The sequence below is a fragment of the Saccopteryx leptura genome, chromosome 2, assembly GCF_036850995.1.
Source record: "Saccopteryx leptura isolate mSacLep1 chromosome 2, mSacLep1_pri_phased_curated, whole genome shotgun sequence".
Lineage (NCBI taxonomy): Eukaryota > Metazoa > Chordata > Mammalia > Chiroptera > Emballonuridae > Saccopteryx > Saccopteryx leptura.
This window is the reverse complement of record NC_089504.1, coordinates 89,483,057-89,508,445: the sequence shown is the minus strand read 5'-3', so window position 1 is coordinate 89,508,445 and position 25,389 is coordinate 89,483,057. Positions and strand designations below refer to the sequence as shown.

At 35.5% G+C, this 25,389-nt stretch overlaps 1 protein-coding gene across 3 annotated transcripts in view; it reads left to right on the top strand.

Moving 5' to 3' along the window:
- The window catches only part of LINGO2 (leucine rich repeat and Ig domain containing 2), an 828,878-nt gene that overhangs the window by 420,652 nt on the left and 382,837 nt on the right, over nt 1-25,389 (top strand). For all 3 annotated transcript variants that reach the window (XM_066368302.1, XM_066368303.1, XM_066368305.1), the window contains one exon: nt 23,344-23,501. The gene's annotated coding sequence lies outside the window, so the exon portion shown is untranslated. The remainder of the gene's footprint in view (nt 1-23,343; nt 23,502-25,389) is intronic.

Below are 25,389 nucleotides of genomic sequence, written 5' to 3'. Positions count from 1 at the left end.
CTGCATATTTTGTGTAATTGTATACTATTATAAATGGTATTGAGGGTTGTTGGGGTTTTTTTTGTAAATTTTGATGCCTAATATTTTGTTGCTTAAATATAAAATTAAAATTCACGTTTGTAATTTGTTATTATATTCGGCCAACTTATTAAACTCACACATTTATCAGTTTTAGTACTTTCATATTATCTGCAAATAAAGACAATTTTATCTTTTTGTTTCTTATATGGATGTTTTTTATTTCTTGTTTTATTGAACTGGCTAGAACTTATACTACAATGTTAAATGGAAGTGTTGGAAACTAACATCCTTTTTTTTCTGATTTTAGGAGAAAATAGTGTTTCATCATTAAGTATCATATTATCTGTAGGCATTTGTAGTACCCTGTAGCAATTGGTGAAATTACCTTCTATTACCAGTTTGGACGAAGATGGTTTTTTGTTTGTTTTTGTATCAGGAATGAGTGTTGGCTTTTGTCAAATGCTTTCTCTACTAAAATGGTCATATGTTTTTTCTTTGTTAGTTTGTTGTATGGTTACATTGATTGTATTCCAAACGTTAAATCAATTTTTTTCCAGCTTTTTTGTATAATTGACTTCTAATATTGAGTAAGATTAAGGTATACAATGTGTTGTTTTGATATACTTACAAAATCATTATTACCATAGCATTAGCTAACACTTCCTCCAGGTCGCATAATTAATTTTGTTTTTATTTTTACCTGTTTTGTTTGTTTCTGCATCTGTGTGGATTGTGACACCATTCATTGACCTAAGAAAAAGTAAAAAAAAAAGAGAAATTTACTGACGGGAGTTATTTAGTTTAATTTTGAATTGCCTGAGGTTGAGGTACGTGACTGGTAGCCAGGGAACACAAAGGATAGATGTTTGGAAGAAAGAGTCTAAAGCCCATAGGACTTAGACCATCTGAAGCAATAGATTTTCAGTCACAATTGTTATATCTAAGTTTGAGGAGTCCTTAATGTGCACCAAATCCAACCACAAATATGCCTTCTTCATGCAGCTCTGGAGTAAAGTTTGTACCTAGAGCAGGGAAGTGTCATGTCTGTTTGAATAAGATCATAAATGTGGTGATTTATCTCTCCCTGTGAGTTAAACCTTAAACAGCACTCTGTGACATTAGTCATCATCTGTTGGTAACGTGGACACAGACCTTTTGTACTGAATGACAAATGCAAGTAAGACTCAGAATTTCACAGCAAAAACATCTCATTTTGATGATTACTCTTATAAAAATCATATTTTTCCCTTATGGACGAACCGATATCAAATAGAACAATACAGCAAGTATTTTAAAAATCAAAATGTAGGTCACTTGTGTGCACTCAAAATGTGAAAGTGGTTTGTCATAAGGGAAGATTATTCTTTAAAGAAAATATTTCAAATGAACATTTAAAAAAATCTAAGGAATTGTAAACTATAACCCATGTATTCACCACTAGTCCATATAACAACTTCTGGCATTTTGTCATACTTGGTTCAAATCTTTTGCTTTTTTGTTGTTGTTGTTGTGTAAGAAATAAACCTTTATAATAACGGTGAATCTTTTGTTGCAGTCTTTTTGCCTCTTGCTCCTGCTGTAACCAGGGACCCAAATTGGCTGTGTATTTCTTATGTGTATTTTTATATTTTTACTTTATATACTTTGTTGAAATTATCAATGATATAAATGTGGATATATTTCTAGATTTTCTGTTTTTTTCATTTTATATCAGTACCCTACTATCTTTTCTTAATATATGTGTATGTATTTATATATATACACATATGTATATACATATACACACATATGTATATATATGCACATATGTATATATACACACATATGTATATATATACACATATCTATATATATATATACACATATTTCATGTGTACCATTTTATAATTCAATGTCTGCATACACTACAAAGTCATCTCCCTCAAGTGTCTAATTACCATGCATCATCATACAATTCACCCCCTCACCCGTTTCACACACCTCCCCTCTCTTTCCCCCTCTAGTAATGACTAATCAATTTCCTGTATCTATGAGTTTATTTTGCTTTATTTTGTTTTAATTACTGTAGATTTAGAGGGAGCCTTAAAGCCAGATAGAGAAAATTTTCTAATTTTATCTTTAGTTTATTTTGGCTTGGTTATTCTAGATCCTTTGCATTTCCATATAAATTATAGAATCAACCTCACGATTTCTATTTTGTAAAAAGCCTGCTGAGATAATGATTGTATTGTGTTGAATTTATAGATCAAATTAACAAAACTTGGCTTCTTAAAAGTATTGAATTTTCCAATCCATAGACATAGTGTATATATCTCCATTTATTTAGATTCTCTTTAATTTTTCTCAGCTTATAAACTGAATTAGTTTTCTATTTTAAATACCAGAAATTTAAAGCCTTAACACAACATTTGTTTATTATCTCACAGTTTCTGTAAGTCTGAAGTCAGATATGATGTAGTTTGGGTTCTCTGCTCAGGGTGTCACAAGGCTGAAACCAAACTGTCAGATATATCTGAGATCATATCTGATTCTTAGTTGTTTTCCAAACTCACATGGCTACTGGCTGAATTAATTTTCTTGCACTGTAGAATACATGAAGGTTGTGCTTGACTTACCCTTATCTTTTGGAATTATTTACAAAGTCCCCTTATTATTTCTTTAATATCTGTGGTGAGATCCCTTCTTTTACTGCAGATATTTATAACTGCCATTTTCTCTCTTTTTTAATATGCATTTATCCATTCTATTTTTTTTCAAATAAGAAACTTTTGGCTTTGTGTTTTTTTTTTAAGATTTTATTTATTCATTATAGAGCGGGAAGAGAGAGAGAGAGAGAGAGAGAGAGAGAAGGGGGGAGGAGCAGGAAGCATCAACTCCCATATGTGCCTTGACCAGACAAGCCCAGGGTTTTGAACTGGCAACCTCAGCGTTTCCAGGTTGACGCTTTATCCACTGCGCCACCACAGGTCAAGTGGCTTTTTTTTTTTATATTATCTATTTTCTTTTTATTGAATCTTGTCTTTACTTTTATTTTCTTCTGATTCAGGCTTAATTTGCTCATTTTCTTTTAGTTTCTTCGGGTAGAAACTTAGATCTTTGATTTGCAGCTTTTATTTTCTAATACAAGTTCTTTAAATATATATTAATATAATTTTTGGCATTGATTTAGCTGCACCTCACACATTTTGATGTGGCATATATATAAGGTCTACCGAGAAGTTCTGTCCATTTTTGGAATAAAACAAAATACAAATTTTTCTTACCATCAATAAACTTTATTAAACAATATAATTGCCATTATTATTAATGATGTCTTGCCAGCGTGAGGGCCATTTGTATATCCGATTTTTGAAAAATGTTTTATCTTTTGATGCAAAAAATTGAACCAGTGCTTGTTTGATATCTTCTTCATTTTTGAATTTTTGCCCTTCAAAAACTTTTTTTATTTTTATTTATTTTTTTTGTTTTGTTTTGTTTTTTAAATCTTATTTTTATTAATTTTAATGCATTGACATTGATAAATCAGGGTACATATGTTCCGAGAAAACATCTCCAGATTATTTTGACCTTTGATTATGCTGCATACCCCTCACTCAAAGTCAAATTGTCTTCCGTCACCTTCTATCTGGTTTTCTTTGTGCCCCTACCCTCCCCCCACTCCCTCCCTCTCCTTCCTTGCCCCTTCCCCACCCCTCCACCCCACGCCCTGTTACCATCACATTCTTGTCCATGTCTCTAAGTCTCATTTTTATGTCCCATCTATGCATTGGTTCATATAGTTCTTAGTTTTTTTCTAATTTACTTTTTTCACTCTGTATAATGTTATCAAGGTCCATCCATGTTATTGTAAATGATCTGATGTCATCATTTCTTATGGCTGAGTAGTATTCCATAGTATATATGTACCAAAGCTTTTTAATCCACTCATCCTCTGTGGGACACTTGGGCTGTTTCCAGATCTTCGCTATTGTGAACAATGCTGCTATAAACATGAGGGTGCATTTCTCCTTCTGGAACCATTCTATGGTGTCCTTGGGGTATATTCCTAAAAGTGGGATGGCTGGGTCAAAAGGCAGTTCGATTTTCAATTTTTTTTTTTTTTTTGTATTTTTCTGAAGCTGGACACAGGGAGAGACAGTCAGACAGACTCCCGCATGCGCCCGACCGGGATCCACCCGGCACGCCCACCAGGGGGCAACGCTCTGCCCACCAGGGGGCAATGCTCTGCCCTCCGGGGCATCGCTCTGTTGCGACCAAAGCCACTCTAGCGCCTGGGGCAGAGGCCAAGGAGCCATCCCCAGCGCCCAGGCCATCTTTGCTCCAATGGAGCCTCGGCTGCGGGAGGGGAAGAGAGAGACAGAGAGGAAGGAGAGGGGGAGGGGTGGAGAAGCAGATGGGCGCTTCTCCTGTGTGCCCTGGCAGGGAATCGAACCCAGGACCTCTGCATTCCAGGCCGACGCTCTACCACTGAGCCAACCGGCCAAGGCCGATTTTCAATTTTTTGAGGAATCTCCATACTGTTTGCCACAGAGGCTGCACCAGTCTGCATTCCCACCAGCAATGCAGGAGGGTTCCCTTTTCTCCACATCCTCACCAGCACTTATTCTGTGTTGTTTTGTTGATGAGCGCCATTCTAACTGGTGTGAGGTGATATCTCATTGTGGTTTTAATTTGCATTTCTCTAGTGATTAATGATATTGAGCATTTTTTCATATGCCTATTTGCCATCTGTATATCCTCTTTGGAGAAGTGTCTATTCATTTCTTTTGCCCATTTTTTGATTGGATTGTTTGTCTTTCTGGTGTTGAGATTTACAAGTTCTTTATAAATTTTAGTTATTAACCTCTTATCAGACATACTGTCAAATATATTCTCCCATTGTGTAGTTTGTCTTTTTATTCTGTTCTTCTTGTCTTTGGCCGTGCAAAAGCTTTTTAATTTGATATAGTCCCATTTGTTTATCCTGTCTTTTATTTCACTTGCCCGTGGAGATAAATCAGCAAATATATCACTGTGAGAGATGTCAGAGAGCTTACTGTTTTTTTCTAAGATGCTTATGGTTTCACGCCTTACATTTAAGTCTTTTATCCATTTTGAGTTTATTTTTGTGAATGGTGTAAGTTGGTGGTCTAGTTTCATTTTTTTGCAGGTTGTTGTCCAATTTTCCCAACACCATTTGTTGAAGAGGCTGTCTTTACTCCAGTGTATTTCCTTACCTTCTTTGTCAAATATCAGTTTTCCATAGAGCTGTGGGTTTATTTCTGGGTTCTCTGTTCTATTCCATTGATCTATGTGCCTGTTCTTATGCCAGTACCAGGCTGTTTTGAGTACAATGGCCTTGTAGTATAGCTTGATATCAGGAAGTGTGATACCTCCCCCTTTATTCTTCTTTTTTAAGATTGCTGAGGCTATTCGTGTTCTCTTTTGGTTCCATATAAATTTTTGGAATATGTGATCTATATCTTTGAAGTATGTCACTGGTATTTTAATTGGTATTGCATTGAATTTATAAATTAATTTGGATAATATAGACATTTTAATGATGTTTATTCTTCCTAACCATGAGCATGCTTTATGGTTCCACTTGTTTGTGTCTTCCTTGATTTCTTTTATCAATGTTTTATAATTTTCCGAGTACAAGTCTTTAGTCTCCTTGGTTAAATGTACTCCTAGGTACTTTATTTTTTTGGTTGCAGTAGTGAAGGGGATTGTTTTCTTAATTTCTCTTTCTGATTGTTCATTGTTGGTGTATAAAAATGCCTCTGATTTCTGAGTATTAATTTTATATCCTGCCACCTTGCTGAATTCATTTATCAGGTCCAACAGTTTTCTGACTGAGACTTTAGGATTTTCTATATACAATATCATATCATCTGCAAATAATGATAGCTTTACTTCTTCTTTTCCAACTTGAATGCCTTGTATTTCTTCTTCTTGTCTGATTGCTGTGGCTAGGACTTCCAGGACTATGTTGAATAAGAGCAGTAAAAGGGGGCACCCCTGCCTTGTTCTTGATCTTAAGGGGATTGCTTTTAATTTTTGCCCATTGAGTATAATGTTGGCTGTGGGTTTGTCATAGATGGCTTTTATCATGTTGAGGTATGTTCCCTGTATTCCCACTTTGCTGAGAATTTTCATCATGAATGGGTGCTGGATTTTATCAAATGCTTTTTCTGCATCTATTGAAATTATCATGTGGTTTTTCTCCTTCCTTTCATTTATGTGATGAATAACATTGATAGATATGCGAATATTGTACCAGCCTTGCCTCCCCAGAATAAATCCCACTTGATCATGGTGTATGATATTTTCCATATATTGTTGGATCCGGTTTGCTAATATTTTGTTGAGGATTTTAGCATCTATATTCATCAGGGATATTGGCCTATAATTTTCTTTCTTTGTGTTGTCTTTGCCTGGTTTTGGAATCAGAATTATGCTCGCCTCATAAAAGGAGCTTGGAAGTCTTCCTTCCTCTTGAATTTTTTGAAATAGCTTGAGAAGGATAGGAGTTAGTTCTTCTTTGAATATTTGGTAGAATTCACTTGTGAAGCCATCTGGCCCAGGACTTTTCTTTGTTGGGAGTTTTTTGATAACTGTTTTGATCTCATTTGGTGTAGTTGGTCTGTTTAGGTTTTCTGATTCTTCCAGATTGATTTTTGGAAGATTGTATGTTTCAAGGAATTTTTTCATTTCATCTAGGTTGTATAGTTTTTTGGCATACAGTGTTCTTCATAGGATTTTCTTACAATCCTTTGTATTTCTGTTGTGTCAGTTATTTCTCCTCTCTCATTTCTAATTTTATTTATTTGAGTCCTCTCTCTCTTTTTCTTGGTGAGTTTAGGTAAAGGTTCATCAATCTTGTTTCTCTTTTCAAAAACCAGCTCCTAGTTTCATTGATCCTTTGTGTTGTTTCTTTAGTCTCTATGTCATTTATTTCTGCTCTGATCTTTATTATTTCCTTCCTTCTACTACATTTAGGCTTTACTTGCTGTTCTTTTTCTAATTCTTTTAGATGCAGGGTTAAGTTGTTTATTTGAGCTTTTTCTATCTTCTTAAAGTGTGCCTGTAGTGCTATGAACTTCCCTCTCAGTATTGCTTTTGCTGTGTCCCATAAATTTTGAGTTGTTGTATGCTTGTTATCATTCGTTTCTAGAAAATTTTTTATTTCTTCTTTGATCTCATTCTTAATCCATTTGTTATTTAAAAACCTGCTATTTAGTTTTCATGTGTTTGAGAATTTTTGAGCTTTTCTGTTGTGGTTGGTTACTAGTTTCATGCCATTGTGATCAGAGAAAGTGTTTGATATGATTTCAATCTTCTTAAATTTGTTGAGAGCACTTTTGTGCCCTAACATGTGGTCTATCCTAGAGAATGTACCATGAGCACTTGAAAAGAATGTATATTCTGCTGCTTTAGGGTGAAAGGTTCTGTAGATATCTATTAATCGAGTAGATCTAGTGTGTCCTTTAAGTCTGATGTTTCTTTGTTAATTTTCTTTCTTGAGGATCTATCTAGTGATGTTAGTGGGGTATTGAAATCCCCTATTATTATAGTGTTGCTGTTGATCTTGCTCTTTATATCCATCAAAGTCTGCTTTATATATTTAGCTGCTCCTATATTAGGTGCATAGATATTTATAATAGTTATATCTTCCTGTTGGATTGCTCCCTTTATCATTATGTAGTGGCCTTCTTTATCTCTTACTATGTTCTTTGTTTTAAAGTCCACTTTGTCTGATATAAGTATTGCTTCCCCAGCTTTTTTTTCATTTCCATTTGCATGAAATGTTTTTTTCCATCCTTTTACCTTCAACCTATGTGCATCTTTTGTTTTAAGGTGTGTCTCTTGTAGACAGCATATGTATGGGTCCTGTTTTCTTATCCGTGCAGCTACCCTATGTCTTTTGATTGGATCATTTAATCCATTTACAATTTAGGGTTATTATTGACACGTAATTGTTTATTGCCATTTTATTCTTTAAAGCTGTATTTCTCTTTTGCTATATTCTTTTCCCACTTTGGTCTATTTACACCATGCCCCTTAACATTTCCTGCAGCATTGGTTTGGTTGTAATGAATTCCTTGAGGTTTTTTTTGTCTGGTAAACTTTTTATTTCTCCTTCAATTTTAAATGATAGCCTTGCTGGATAAAGTAGTCTTGGTTGTAGGTTCTTGTTCTGCATTAGTTTGAATATTTCTTGCCATTCCCTTCTGGCCTCAAGTGTTTCTATTGAGAAGTCAGATGTCATCCTTATGGGGGCTCCTTTGTAGGTGATAACTTTTTTTTCTCTTGCAGCTTTTAATATTTTCTCTTTATCACTTAGCTTTGGTATTTTAATTATGATGTGTCTTGGTGTAGGTTTCTTTGGGTTTCTCTTTAATGGAGTCCTCTGTGCTTCTTGGACTTGTGAGAGTTTCTCTTGCATTAATTTAGGGAAGTTTTCAGCTATGATATGATTGAACAAAGTCTCTATCCCTTGTTCTTTTTCTTCTTCTTCAGGAACCCCTATGATGCGGATATTATTTCTCTTCATGTTGTCACAGAGCTCTCTAAGAGTTTCCTCTGACTTTTTGAGTCTCTTTTCTCTTTTCTTCTCTGCTTTCATGCCTTCATTCCAGTTATCCTCCAACTCGCTGATTCAATCTCAGCTGTATTCATCCTGTTTTTAATTCCTTCCATTTTGGTCTTTATTTCTGATATTGTATTTGTCATCTCTGACTGATTCTTTTTTAATATTTCAATATCCTTTTTTATACTTGCTATTTCTTTATTTAGGTGTTCGTGATGACCATCCATTGTTGTTCTAAGATCCCTAAGCATTCTTACAATCAATATTTTAAACTCTGCATTGGAAGTTTGATTATTTCCATATCACTCAGTTCATCTCCTGAAGGTCTCTCTTTTGGTTTCATTTGGATTGCACTTCTTTGTCTTCTCATTGTGCCTGGGTATCTGGGTGTTTTCTTTGTAGAGCTGGTTGAGTCTAGGCTTGGTGTTTTCTGTCTCTAGTTTTTGCTTGTGTTGTTTCTAAGTCTTCTTGGGTTGGCTTCAGCTATTATTTGTAATACACTTTAGGATTTGGGCCGCTTTGAAGTCTTGATTTGTTTGTTTTCTTAACAGGTGATTGTCTTGTTTACTGATCTCAGCAGGGGGCTTATTTGAAACTGTATCCAAGAATGCAGTGGGTGTGACCTGAGGCTTTGAAATCCTCTTCTGCCAGTTAATCTCTCTGGGGGCGGGTTGCTTTCTCAGCTTCAGTAGGGGGAGGTGTATCTCAGATCTCCAAGGAGACCTGAGTTACTGCCCCTCCTCCTCACTTCTTGTTTTCATCTGACTCTTGTTGTGCTGATTGGAGCTGGAGAGATGTCTGTGTCTCTGTGATCTGGAAGTACTTTTGTATTTTGCTTTGTGGAAGGATCAGCCCCTCCCCCAGTTATGGCCGCCTCCAGCACTGAATGAGTCAGCTTTTTATGTCATCACCTATATTCCTCTCCCCCTCACCATCCATCTCTCTCTTTCTCCTTTCTTTTTGGAAGACAAGTGGGCCCTTTCAACACTCCTTGTTCCCTGGTCACCAGGTAAGTGGCTGTGAGCAATATTTACTGCTCTTTATCCTTGGAATTGAGAGCCCAGCCTCACTGCCCCCTGCCCTGTTCCTGTAAGCAGGGGAGATTCAGGCGCTCCCTACCAGTTTTGTTGTGGCTTCTTCTTTGCTCCTTGATTTTTGAAAGCTGTTCTTGTAGTCCAGATTTGGTTTTTCACGCTGATTGTTCATAAATTAGTTTATAATCCGGTTCGGTGGTGTGAGCTGGGAGTCTGTGCATCTGCCTACTCTGCTGCCATCTTCAGGTCTCTCCAAAAAATTTTGTAAGGACAAAAACAAGTGATAGTCGGAGGGTGCTAAGTCTGGGGAATGTGGTGGATGTGACAGACATGCTTCTGTAGCATTTCTTTCTTGTTGAAATTTGTAAAAATTACAGTGGCGTAAATGAACTTTATCAGTAGCCATGGGTACACTATCGCTTCACACATAAGACTAATGTGAATCAACTTTGTTTTAGTTAATTTGCTACGTCAGTATGTATACATTAAGTGATAAAAATAGAGAGGCACACATGCACCAAATAAACATGTGCTTATGTGTCGAAACTTGTTGTGATAGAAATGGACAGAACTTTCCGGTAGACCATATATATATATATATATATATATATATATATATATATATATAGTCATTTAATCAAAATATATATATATATTTTTTTATTTCCCAAGAAATTAAGGCAACTCTCCATTCAGCCTCAGGGCCCATGTCCAGGGCCACATTCCAGCTGCTAACATCCTGGAGCTCCTACATTTGCCTCCTCAGAGCAATGGCACCTCTCATTTTGGACTCTACCTCCCTTTTCTGTGACAGGAAGATGTCCCCAGGTAAAAAGTCAGGGAATTATGGGATGACTAGGGGATCACCACAGTGTATATTGTTCCTCGAAAATATCAGTCTTGCACTTCCCATTCAGTGCCTGAAAACTGTTGGCTCATTTATTTTTTAACACTTTTACAGTTGTCTTTAGTGGCAGAGTAAGGCCAATGCCCATTACCTAATTTTCAAGCATTTAGTTCGCTTCTAACTGTTTATTGTCAAGAACAATACCTGGATGACCAACATACACATGAACTCTCCATAAATCAGGCTTCCTTGATCACCCAACTTATGGAGCACTGCCCCAGGCCCTTGTGTTGCTAATGTCACCATAGTTCATATTAGTACATATTACTCTCAGAAATCGTCTTAATTTTCATTTGCCTGCTTCCAATGGATAATAAACTTAAAAAAAATGGGTATCTCCTTTGTCTTGGTATCTGTTATATAAAATATAACTCGGAAAATACTATGATGTATGAATAGTTGGTAAACGTGGTAAGGAGTTAATGACGTAAAAACCATTTTTGAGCTTTCAAATTACTTTTTAACTATCATGTGCCATGAATGGGTCAGAAAAAGTAAATATTTTATTTAATCTGAGACAGTTTGATAGTTTGCTTTTCAAAATGGCTATATTATATTACTGTTAGATCAAAGAGCCCAGAAGCAGATCATACAAGTAAGTAAAAACAAATTTGTATAAAATATGTTAACCGAGTAAGGATATATAAGCTCTATAAGGTCTAGGACAGTGTGTGTGTGTGTTATTTATCCTTTTATCTTAGAACTTTTAAAAAGATTCTAAAAAACAAACAAATGGGTTTTTGAAAGCTTCAGTGTTACATATCTGCTGAATAAGTCCTGGATAAGATAGAGAACAAAATAACATATTAGCCTGACCAGGTAGTGGCATAGTGGATAGAGTGTCGGACTGGGATGCAGAGGACCCAGATTCAAGACCCCAAGGACGCCAGCTTGAGCGCAGGCTCATCTGGTTTGAGCAAAGCTCACCAGCTTGGACCCAAGGTCACTGGATTGAGCAAGGGGTTACTCGGTCTGCTGTAGCCTCCTCCCACCCCCCGTCAAGGCACATATAAGAAAGCAATCAATGAACAACTAAGGTGTTGCAAGGAAAAACTAATTATTGATGCTTCTCATCTCTCTCCATTCCTGTCTGTCTGTCCTTCTCTCTGACTCTCTCTCTGTCTCTGTAAAAAAATAAAATAAAAATAACATATTAAAAAGAAACTCTAGTATTTGTTCTCAAAATAGTCAGAAAAAGTTGAATTTAGGAAAGCAACAATGAGATTATGCAAGATTATACACTATGCTGGAAGTTGTCTTGGGTTCTGTTCCAAGTCTGTTTGTGAAGCAAATCACTTCCAATTTAATATGTCTTTATTGAAAAGTCGCTCTAACTATCCCATCAGATCTGGAACTCAGTCTCAGCATTCTGCTTAAAAACATCGATAAGTAGCACAATTGAGGCACTTGCTGAAGTATCTGATTTGAAACTAACCAGGTAGAGATTTTCCATTTTATTGAGAATTTCGCTAGATGCATCATAACTTCAGCCACAGCTTCTCTATTCAAATTTTGGTTTTTTTTTTTTTGTTTTTTTTTAATAGAAACAGAGAGAGAGTCAGAGAGAGGGATAGATAGGGACAGACAGACAGGAACGGAAAGAGATGAGAAGCATCAATCATCAGTTTTTCATTGTGACACCTTAGTTGTTCATTGATTGCTTTCTCATATGTGCCTTGACCATGGGCCTTCAGCAGACTGAGTAACCCCTTGCTTGAGCCAGCAACCTTGGGTCCAAGCTGGTGAGCTTTTGCTCAAACCAGATGAGCCCACGCTCAAACTGGCAACCTCGGGGTCTTGAACCTGGGTCTTGGGCATCCCAGTCCGACGCTCTATCCACTGCACCACCGCCTGGTCAGGCAAATTTTGTCTTTTTCTTTTGCTTCCTTTTTGTTGTGGTGGTTATTCTCTAAGATACATCCCGTGTTACTTTGGTCCAGTCTCCTTGCTGGGTCCTAGTCTATTTTCTATTATTTTTAAAAAGAAAATTTCTGTGTCAGGATTTTTAGTTATAACAATTGGAAAATGATTTAGGTTTCCTAAGCAGAAAAATAATTTAGTTGAGGAAGATTCAAGCCTCTCAAAATAGACTTATAGACAAGAACAAGGAAGCTTGGAAGGAGAGATGCTGGGAAATAAACTAGGTCACATCACAAGAAAACTTAGTGTTGTAGCTAACACTAATGTGAGGCTGACCTTAAATATATATCTTTATTTTTAAATACTTGTGTCATTGCCAAGTATAGATCATATTACTTGAGTTTAAGTCACATGCAAGCCCCCTCATTGCCCAACTGCAGTGGAAAGAAGGCCTGCCATTTCCTTTGAAGATTATCCTTACCTTAGTAACAGAACATGCAAAAACAATGCAAACTCCATCCTGAGCTAATAAAAACCAGAGAGCTAGCAGAAAGAGGTTGTACTGGCCAAAGCTAAACAAAACAATAAATAAAGTCAACAAACAATATTACATTGTCTCTTTTGTATATTATTGTTTCTACGTACCTGATGTTGCAATAAAGTGGAACTTAGTGGTTAGAGGAGGACAGGCGTTAGAAATAGAAGAGAAAAATGGTTGAACTGCATTTATTTTTGAAATACTAAAAGCAAAATGATAGAACAAATAAATACAGTGTATTTGTTATGTCAGAAAAAGCATGTGCTAAGAAATTAAGAAGTTGGAGGTTTATATCTTACTTCTCCCTTTTAGCTTTTTAACCTGAGACAAGCTACTAACCTTCTTTGACTCTTCTCAGTCACCAGCTGGGAATGATAACGTTTGTCTCCCAGGTTTGTGCTGAAGATTAAATGAGAACATGTATGTAAAGCATTCAGCATGACACAATAATTCACTGTGGTTACTTGCCAAGTATTTCTTTTCCTATCCCTTTTCTCTAGTATGCTCTCCAACTCCTGAAGCATCCTACCACTGTTACCCCTCTAAAAAGGACTGTGAAACTCACATCAGCTTACTGTACCCCCTCAGGAGTGAAATTGCTGTCAAACTCATGCTATGTGAGGCACTGATATGGAGGGTGCCCTGTACAAAAAAATTAAATTTCTTTTTTTTTTTTTTTGACAAAGACAGAGAGTCAGAGAGAGAAACAGATAGGGACAGACAGAAAGGGAGAGAGATGAGAAGCATCAATTCTTTGTTGCAGCACCTTAGTTGTTCATTGATTGCTTTCTCATATGTGCCTTGACCAGGGGGCTACAGCAAACTGAGTGACCCCTTGCTCAAGACAGCAACCTTTGGGCTCAAACCAGCAACCATGGGATCATGTCTATGATCCTATGCTCAAGACAGCAACCTCACCCTTAAGCTGGTGAACCCGCACTTAAGCCGGATGAACCCACGCTTAAGCAGGCGACCTCAAGATTTCAAACGTGGGTCTTCCATGTCCTACCCACTGTCCAGCTGCCTGGTCAGGCCAAAGACATTAGATTTCTTCTTCATGAGATGGAATTCATGATGACACTGCCATACTCCCTTCATTGCTTGTTTAGCCTTCTAAGTGTGGCTTTTCCTTTCACCAAAGGGAACTTGATTCCTCTTTTGTTCTTATAACTAACCTGTACTGTTTGAAACATTTCCAGTCATCCATATTGTTTCTCTCTACCCTTATGGGGCGGGGTCTCTTAAGTGATCTACAAATTAATGATACACTAAATAAAAAGAGTGATAAAGATTATATATCAATTGGACATTAAAATAAGTGTTTAAATATTTGAAGGGAAACATTGATCATTAAAGTGAATTTATCAACTTATGCATAAAATAGAGAAATCATTTTTCCAAAACAGGCTGTTGTATTTGAAGTTAAAACAGAAATAAATGTTATAAATTAAAATTTGTGGGAAGATATTTAGGAATATCAAACATAGGCTTTGTTATAAAAGAATGTTTCTTAAGTTTTACTGTGTCTAAGTGTAATCTGCAGAATTCCTAATCTCCCTCTAAAATTGGGATTTATTAATTATGGTGTGGTGCCCAGAAATCTGCATTGTTAATCACATTCTTTGGTGATTTTGATGATCTTGTCCAGAGGGGCAATTTTTTTTTCACACTAGAAAGATTTCCTAAAGAGTTTTTATCCATCATAAATTTTTCCAAATAGTGAGGTAATGGGACCAATCTCTACACACTAGTGTCTGGTGATTCCTCAATAATTATAAAGCAGAATCTCATACTAGTGGTTGAGGACCAAAACTAGTTCACACAAGTGTTCTGTTTGGCAAAAAAATCATATTTGATATGTTGTTTGTAAAGTCCTTAGGCTAAGCCCGCTTTCTTCTGTTTACTGTTGGACTTTTGACTCCTGCTTGTAGTCAACCAAGCTGTGTCCACATGTAAGTGACACAGCAGACCCTGTGACATTTGTTTGTGATCTCTCAAAATTTAAATAGTCTAATTTTAAACTGTCAAAATTCAGTGTACAGTATATGAGGTATTTAAGAGCTTCCTGGTGATGGTTAAATATTTTTCTTTTTTTATTGAATTTATTGAAGTGGCGTTGGTTAATAAAATTACATAGGTTTCAGGTGTACAATTCTATAATTCATCAACTGTGTATTGTAGTACTTGTAGCTCAGGAGTTCCAGATCAGAAAATAGACCTGGTGTTGTTGTGGGATCCCAAAGAAACCACAAGGAGAACCAAATAGAGCAAACATAGCTTTTATTGCTTACATATAGAGGCAACACCAATGGCAGCTTGGTGAAAGTTCTGTGCACCACTGGGTGTGGTTGTGGTTTAAATAGCTAAGCCATGGGCAGTTACTCAAGTGACACTTTTTTATCTAGGTAAAAGCAAGCAGTTGGCCCTGACCGGTTGGCTCAGTGGTAGAGCGTCAACCTGGTGTGCAGGAGTCCCGGGTTCAATTCCCGGCCAGGGCACACAGGAGAGGCGCCCATCTGCTTCTCCACCCCTCCCCCCTCCTTCTTCTCTGTCTCTCTCTTCACCTCCCGCAGCCAAGGCTCCACTGGAGCAAAGTTTGCCCAGGCGCTGGGGAGGGCTCTATGGCCTCTGCCTCAGGTGCTAGAATAGCTCTGGTTGTAACAGAGCAATGCCCCAGATGGGCAGAGCATCGCCCCCTGGTGGGCGTGCCGGGTGGATCCTGGTCAGATGCATGCAGGAGTCTGTCTGACTGCCTCCCCATTTCCAACTTCAGAAAAATAAAAAATAAAAAAGCAAGCAGTTAAGCAGAAGGAAAGGGGAAGGGTATGTACCTTTCTGTATTGTCCTTCCTTGATACATATCTGGTGGCTCAGTTCCATGTTCCTAGTAAAAGCTTAGTTACAATTTTATTACCCTTTATTTCATGGCCCCAAGGTCATGATCCATGACCCCACAGACATATGGCTGGGGAAGGGGAAGGATTGTATCCAGAATCAACCCAACAGTGCTTACCAACCCAAGGCAAGACTCCTTCCATCACCATTTATCTCCCCATTACCCTCTCTACCTCCTCTCATTCCTTCCCCTCTGGAAATCATACTGTTGTCTGTGTCTATGGGGTTTTTAAAATTTATTTTCTATTGAATCCTTTTAAATTTCTATCTTGACCATGCCAACTCAAGCGAGATGTGAACTATAAACTATTTTACTATTCAAGGCTGACATATTCTAAAGGTGTCAGTGCAGGTTGGATCTCTAACCTTCTTCTATAATATATTGGCTTACTTCTCTGTTTGCCCTTCTCAACTATGAGCAATGCCTATAAAGGAGATGAGTCATTGTACTTGCCTTCTCCTTGGAAACTTGCATATTATATAGAACTTAATAGATGTTTAAATGTTGGTTGAAATGGAAAAGCAAAAACAGTAACAAAAAAGAAAATAAAAGATTTTGGCCCTGGCCGGTTGGTTCAGTGGCAGAGTGTCACCTGGCGTACAGGAGTCCCGGGTTCGATTCCCGGCCAGGGCACACAGGAGAAGCAGCCATCTGCTTTTCCACCCCTCCCCCTCTCCTTCCTCTCTGTCTCTCTCTTCACCTCCCGCAGCCGAGGCTCCACTGGAGCAAAGTTTGCCCAGGCGCTGAGGATGGTTCTGTGGCCTCTGCCTCAGGCGCTAGAATGGCTCTGACTGCAGCAGAGCGATGCCCCAAAATGGGAAGAGCATTGCCCCCTGGTGGGCATGCCAGGTGGATCCCAGTCGGGTGCATGCGGGAGTCTGTCTGACTGCCTCCGGGTTTCCAGCTTCGGAAAAAAAAATGTAAATAAGAGAGGAGAAGAAGACAATGGAAGAAGAATGTAATAGAGGAAAAAGAAAAGGAAGAAAAGGGAGAAAGAAGAAAACAGGAAAAGAAAGAAAAAAAGATAAAGACAAGTAATATTTGTGGAAAATCTGGGAATATGACTAATTGTATCCCCTCATTTTAAGGATATACAAACAGGGATATAGCCTATTTTCATTTGCATAATTTCTAGTTCATAATTAAATTTGGAATTAGATGTCTTTGAACAAAGATGGAAATATGAATAATTGTTTGTATTTGAGTATCAGACATTGGGTTTTCAAATATTGATAGAATTTCCCTAGAGTTTGTTTTATGTCATGTAAGGTTGGCTTCTTAAAGGGTTTCTGAACTAAAAATATTAAATTAATATTTTTAAAAATTATTTTTAGTTTATAATTACTAATAACATAGCCAAATGTACCAAACATGCATCAGCAAAAACACCAGTGTGCTATTTATATTTTAATCTAATAATAGGGTTTGTCACAATCTATCCACACAGTCTTTCTGTGTGTGCCTATGTTTTCATAGTGCAAAAAAGATGGCTTATAAGAGAGAGAGAGAGAGAGGAGAGAGAGAGAGATGACATCTGTTGCTCTCAGAACATTAAGCTCATCTAAAATTGAGTACTCAGAACTCCTGTTACCTTGTTTGTTGGCTTTGGTATCTTCTTTTTAAATAAAACTTATCCAAAACATGGTTCTTTAAAATCAAGTGAATGGGAAACCAATAAATTTGTTTAGACATACCGCTCTGAGTAAGCTTGTTAAGAGAGAGGTATAGAAGAATGATAGGAGTGTTATAGGTTAAGATACTCATCCAGACCCTACTGTGGCCTCAGTACCTCTAATAAGTCACCTAATTTTACTGACACTCAGATGTTCATCTGTAGTTTGACCAAAGCGTTCAAATTCAATTTAGAAGAACTTAGAAATAATTGACAATACTATCTATCAATTAACTGCATACATACCCCAGCATCAATTTCTAAAGGCTTTATGTCCTTGGGCAAGTAACTTAAACTCTCTGATCTTTTTTTTTTTTTTAACTGTGTAAGTTTATTTTTTAATTAATTAATTTATTTACTTAGACAATTAAATTTAACAGGGTTACATTGGTCAATTAGAGTACATAGATTTAGAGAAAATATCTCCACATCATTTTGACAGTTGATTATGCTGTATACCCATCACCCAAAGTCAAATCATCTTCTCTCACCCTATATTTTGTTTCTCTTTTAAGCCCCTACCCTTCTCCACATCCCCTTCCCTCTGCACCCTTCCCTTTCCCCTGGTAACCACTGCACCTCTGTCTATGTCCAAGAGTCCCAATTTTTGTCCCACCTATGTATGGAATTATACAGTTCTTGGCTTTTTCTGATTTACTTATTTCACTCAATATAATGTTATCAAGGTCCATCCATGTCATTATAAATGATACTATGTCATCATTTCTTATGGCTGAGTAGGATTCCATAATATATATGTACCACATCTTCTTTATTTACTCATCTATTGAAGGGCATTTTGGCTGTTTCCATGTCTTGGCCACTGTGAACAATGCTGTGGCATGTGTCTTTACGTACCCATGTTTTCAAGTTTTGGTGGTATATACCCAGTAGAGGGATTGCTGGGTCATATGGTAGTTCTATTCTTAATATTTTGAAGTACCACCATACTTTATTCCATAATGGTTGCTTGCACTGATTTACATTCCCACCAATAGTGAATGAGGGTTCCTTTTTCTCCACAGCCTCTCCAGTACTTGCTTTACCTGACTTGTTGATAATAGCTAATCTAACAGGTGTGAGGTGGTATCTTATTGTAGTTTTGATTTGCATTTCTCTAATAGCAAGTGAAGATGAGCATTTTTTTTCATATATCTGTTGGCCATTTGTATTTCTTTTTGGGAGAAATGTCTGTTCATTTCCTCTTCCCACTTTTTTATTGGATTGTTTGCTTGTTTGTTGCTGAGTTTTGTAAGTTCTTTATATATTTTGGATATTAGCCCCTTATCTGAGCTGTTGTTTGAAAATATCTCCCATTTAGTGGACTGTCTGTTTTTTGTCAGTTTCTTTTGCTGTGCATAAGCTTCTTAGTTTGATATAATCCCATTTATTTATCTTTGCTTTTACTGCCCTTGCTTTAGGGTCAAATTCATAAAATGTTCTCTACTGCCAAGGTCCATGAGTTTAGTACCTATGGTTTCTTCTATGTAATGTATTGTTTCAGATCTTATATTTAGGTCTTTGATCCATTTTGAATTAATTTTTGTGCAAGGAGACAAACTGTAGTCAACGTTCATTCTTTTGCATGTGGCTTTCCAATTTTCCCAGCACCATTTATTGAAGAGACTTCCTTTTCTCCATTGTGTGCTTTTGGCACCTTTATCAAAGATAATTTGATCATATATATGTGGTTTTATTCCTGGGTTCTCTATTCTGTTCCATTGGTCTATGTGTCTGTTTTTCTGCCAGTACCATGCTGTTTTAATTATCGTGGCTCTATAGTATAGTTTGAAGTCAGGTATTGTAATGCCTCTAGCTTCATTTTTTTTCCTTAGGATTACTTTGGTTATTTGAGGTTTTTATGGTTCCATATAAACCTGATGATTTTTTGTTCCATTTCTTTAAAAAATGACATTGGAATTTTGATGGGAATTGCATTAAATTTGTATATTGCTTTGGGTAATATGGCCATTTTAACTATATTTATTCTTCCTATCCACAAATAAGGAAAAATATTTTTTTCATTTCATTGTGTCTTGTTCAATTTCCTTTAATAATGCTTTGTAGTTTTCAGTATTTTCATCATTATAAAGTGGGAATTATTATAATACAGTATATATTTCATATGGTTTTTGAAGAAATTTAGTGAGAAACTACATATAAAACTCTTGGTAACTGCCACACAGAAGTAACATTAATTTTTTTTGACGACCCCTGCCTGCCAGGAAATACTCTATGAATTTTACATCTGACTAAATAAAAAAAAAAATTTAGAAGCAATCATTTTGTGACTAAAAAAATAATGACACCTTCCCTTTTCCAATATCACTGATAAAAGTGGACAGCTATGTAATTTCTAAGGCAGAAAGCCTCATAACTTTGATCAGTGGTACCTACATATTTATCCATTGTGGATGTTTATAGTTTTGAAGTTCATGTGGGCAGATGAATAACTTAGATACAAAGCTTGCAGAATAGACCCAGCGTTCAGTTAACAAATGCACTGAGCTCACAATGTTGAGCTCTTCTAGTCAGGTCAGCGGTTTAGAGGGCTGTGAGATGTCCCCGTGTAAAAGGTGAAGCTCAACCCTGTGATAGTTTAAACAGCAACTTATTAACAAGTACAAATCAGTAGCCTGTGAAATGAATGTCTAAATGCTGTGTGATCCCTTGAAAAGTTTTCTCTAAATCTAAAAGGGAAGGAGCAGTGTGCATAAGAAAGGCAAGTAAGACCGAAATTCCATTACAATGTGCTCAAGGCCAGACCAAGAAATAAGGAACCAGGATTTGTGTACGTTTGAATTTCTTCTCCTTAGAGTTTTGATTTTGAACTTGTTTTATTTAAAATTTATACACAACAGTATTTTATCAGTAGGTTCTAAATACTATACCCCTGTCTTGAACCTCTTTGAACCTTGTCAAAAATTCATTAAAAAGTTTAAATTAACATTATTGAGCTATAATTTACATATAATAATATGCATTTATCAAAATTTTATTTTTAAAAGAATAAGTTTCTCAAAAATAAGGATAACATTTATTCTAATAGTCATCCCAATAATAAGAAGAGAGAAAATATGAGATGAGAAAATTAAACCATTTCAAAACCATATAAATATTAGTGACAGTCTCTTCATTTCTAAGAGAATTTTTTAAAGTATTTTCTTTGTTTTTGTTTTCATGTTTCTATTTCATAGCACATTTGAAGAGAGAACTAAAAAAAATGTTTTAAGCTTGTTTATTCTGAATATTGTTACTAGAATAAAGTTTCAAACCAAGGTCATAGAATGTGTAATTTTTATGAACACCTCATGTACTTTCCTGAGGAGAATGCATACTAAATTTCAATGTCCTTGTTGAGAAAATATACGGAATGACAGTATAAACATGTGTAAATTGATGTGTAAGAAAAAGATGTCCTCTGCCCCCGAAATCTGTTCATCTGTGATGCAGACCACACAGGATTGAATTGTGATGCTTTACTATACATTTGGGATGCATTAACTCTATGTTGGATGCCAGAAATATTAATGCGCTATCAGAACCTAATTTGTCAGATTTTATGAACCATTTTAACTCAGTCTGTTAGTATATTTTTGGAAAAAAGACTTCAGAGTGACACAAAACCATCACATCCAATAAGAACTTTACATGAGTCATCTATGTGAATTGGTTATTTTATATTGTAGCTTTCTTAGGCTGTAGTGCTTTTTCTACTCACTGCAAACTTCATAAAATTCTGTAGTCCAGTCACATAGTGAGTGGGATATAGCATGCCAATTATTTTGATAGCTTTCTCGGTTACAAATAATACATCCACAGATTAGACTACAGTAGGTAGTAATCTTTGTAGGGAAGAGTGTGAGTCTTTTTGCTTTACACCTGATCACCTAATTCCATGTGTGGCACAACTGAAGTACTCAATTAAAATTTGTGAGATAAATAAGGTGGCTTAATGGATAAATCAGTGATCAATGGTCAGTGGAAAACCATTGCTGCTGAAAACCTGCCCCTTCTAAGAAAGGATCAATAGAATTGTTTCTGTATAATGAAATATAGCCATTTTAGAAAGCAAGTAGTTAATCTGATTTACTATATACATGGCAGAACTGAACTATAAGTCATACTAGGGCACAGATGGATGCTTCCAAAGCGAATAGCTTTCAAAAATTTCTCACTTTATAGTAAGTTTGGGAGCTTATAATGTTTATGGACACTTCTCTGCCATTTGATCGAGCTGGATATGAATTCTTCAAATGTCCTGCATGACAGCCTAGTGACTGAAAAGGATTGCCAGTCATGAAAACATTTATTTTATAAGGGAATTGATTGGATAATTTTCAGAGTATCCTTTAAAAAAGAAAATAAGTAATTGTGGCATGAATAGAAACCTTTTGTATCCAGAAGTTGACTAAAGTTTAGTTTCATAAAGACCAGAGCTTGGATCAATGATGACAATATTTTAGCCATTTGTGTGTGAGTGTGTGTATATTGATGTCTGTCATTTTAACACAAAAATAACACCCCTGTTTTGAATGACAAAATAGTCATTTTGTGTCCAGGTACACATATCCTTTCAAAGGACATATTTTGTAGTGTTACATTTTAGTCTGAGGTATGTGCTTGACTTCAGCCCTTGCTGTTCTTGCTACAAAGTTGCAATAGAATATTTTACTACTGTGTGTTTTAACAAAGTCTCCACTTGACTTCTGGGACTACTTGAATCTCTAATCACAGGTGCATGAGGATATATCAATTTGTGGCTTGTTAAAATCAGTTTTTGCACCTGTGTCCATGAATTTGCAGCACATAATCAACTCACATAAGTCATGCTACAGACTTAACATAAATTCTCAGTCATTTCTTTTGCACTACTTAGGAAATAATAATGATGAATTTATTTTTTGTATATGCATAAATAAATATGGCTGTTGTAGCTAACACATTTTAATAGTTATTAAAGGCTATCCAGAAAAAAAAAGCAAATCTGTTCGTTAGTGTCTTTCTAAATTTCTATTAAACAGAATTATTTATAGGGCATGTGTCATTGCAATGAAGAGTTGTTGACTGTGCATGTAGTTTTTCTTCTTAAATGGAAATTAAAAATGCTTACAAAGTTTAAACACCATATTTACTTATGTAAGCATAAATGGTTAAACAATTAAATATGTGGTAGATTGCACCAAAATTAATTATTGCTTTCCTAGGCTCTTGTGTCCAAATTGGCTATAACATGTTATGTTGGTTACTGTCTGTATCTTGATATAGATAACAGTAGCTGCCAAATTTGCAGCATCTCATATATGCTCAAAGGGGTTTCTCATGTATTGTACTACAGAAATGACACAGTTTTTATACCAGAAATGTTGACATTGACTACAGTGTCAGAAATCACAAAGGAAACTGTCCTTATCTAGACCATCATATGGATTTTCTCCTAGATACTAATTTTCTTCTAGTTTTTTGCCCTGTTGAACCTCAATGCCCAGTTACCCTGAAATGATTATTAATAGAGTCAAAAATACTCTGAATACTCCAAATGGTCACCTACATGAGGGAGAGGGGTACACACTAAAAAGTGTGTAAGTTTTACTATCAATAATGTTTATTTATACTGACAGCTTAAATAGGTCCATAATCACATGAAGAGGAGCATTCACCCTACAAAATATACCTTTATAGATCATAAACTTCAGTCTTCTGGCTTTAATGTTTATCAGCATCTTGAGAGGCATTTATAACCCTTCATGCACTCTTTTATTATTTCTTTATTGATTAAGTGCTGACCTAGGACATGGTTCACTATTTTTCCATTAAAATGAAGAAATACCTTGTTTGTTGCAGGTTCATTTCAAGCAGCTGGCTGTGGGAATCTGAGAGATGCTGCTGTCCATGACATGTTGGAGTTATCATGATCAATTACCCAGTTTGGATTTCACCCAGTGGCCAAGAGATTTGCATGCTAGACAGCAAGGGTTGGATTTTTAAAAAGAGTAAACCAGGTAAGATTTGATGGAGACATCTGATCATTCATCACTTGCTCTAAGTACTTTAGTGTGCTGCCTGGATGTATTGAATAATGTATAGCTTTTCCATTTGTTTTCAAAGTCCATTGAACAGGTTGTTAAAGAATGGTGATCCCTTGGATTCAGAAAAATATATACAAGAATAATTAAGTCCCTTTTTTTTTCTCAAGAGGAAGTAGCAATAATTTTAAGATACATATAATGCAGACACAAGAATGCTATGAATGATAGTTTAATGCAATAGCTAAAAATTGAAAACTTTAGAGAGCTCCTCTTTAAGTAACTACTCTGAACCACAATGGAATAAACAGTTGTAGTTTTGAAGGTGCTATAAAGAATGTGTTGTCATTGAGTATTTAGATCATAGAAATGTATCAGTTCATAGCACATAATCTTATAAATATGCTTCAAGGTTAATCTAATTTAGAACATTATACTATTATTATGCCTTTTATTTCTTTTAAAGTATTTGTCATGCTAAATTTTATCTAAGGATTATTTAAAATGGTGATACAATGAATATTCTATTGTTATTGTGACTTCTAGAATTTAAAATAGTATATTCTTGTTCAGATACTCTTTTGTTTTCTACTTTTATTTATTGCATTTGGAAAATACTTTCAACTATTAATGATAGTCTGTTCAGATCTTCTTATCTTTTTTCTCTAATTCTCTTCTACTTCTATGAGATGATTTAAATTTATCAACATTTACTGGAGGAAACCACAAGTTATTCTTGTCCTCTGACTTTAAGACCATTAAAGCTTTTATAGCTTCTTTAAATTTCATGCATTCCAAAGCAAAATTTTCTTTTAATATCAATTATAGAAACAGAAATGTAAGTAAAAATCATTAATTTACAAAACATTAAAGGAAGATTATTCTGACTCATTTGAACTTTTTACTTTTTTTTTTTTTTTTTTTTTTTTTACAAATATAGCTTCCTTTTTGAAAATAAATGGAACTCGGTCAATAAGCTGTAGTCTAGGATAATTATTTGGATATATATGAGAACTTCTAAAGTGCTTGAAAATAATTGATTCTCTAAAGTTTAATAAGTATCATTTCTCAATCTCCTAAATATTTACTTGTCTATAAAATTACTTCTCGTGAGAGTACAAAACTCAAATAATCACAATATTCAAACTTGTTGGAAATAGTATAGATCAGCAAACTCATGGCAGAAATTATTATCTGATGAGGTGAGTTAGTAAATAATTGTCCTGTTAAGTGGCAAGGTTGGATTGCCCACATTTAGAAAAGTTCTGCTGGTCTGTAAATAAAAGGATCATCAAAATGTAGGATGATTTTGTGGGATAAAACTCAACATAGTTCCATGCATCATAGCATTAGTTTCTAGAAAATAAATACAGCAAGAATATTTATGATAGACTTTCATATTTCTGAGCTTTTAAATCTTATTCACTGAGTCCAAAATCATCCAGATGATGTTTATTTCAATATTTTAAACAAAATTAGGTTCCGTGTTAAAACACCATACTTCAAAAGAAAAAGGAAAGGGAGGAAGGGACAACATTAAATCTATATTTGAAGGTAAATAATCATGTGATAATGCAATTATTTACATTCATTGATCTCATCACAAAACACTCTCTTCTATTTGTCAAATATGTATTTTTATTTTTTATAATAATTTAACTTTCTGATCTGTGTGTCATCAATATAGAAAAGAATGTATAACTACTTTTGACCCAAGTATTGAAGAACAAAACTTTTCTTTTCTTTGGACAGTCTTTTGAAGTGAATCCTGTTGATGAGAAGCACAGAGATAGTAAATTCCATTTTTCTGTATAAAAACATATGATTTAGAAGGGCCCTTCGCACATAAAAGACATTAAAGTGA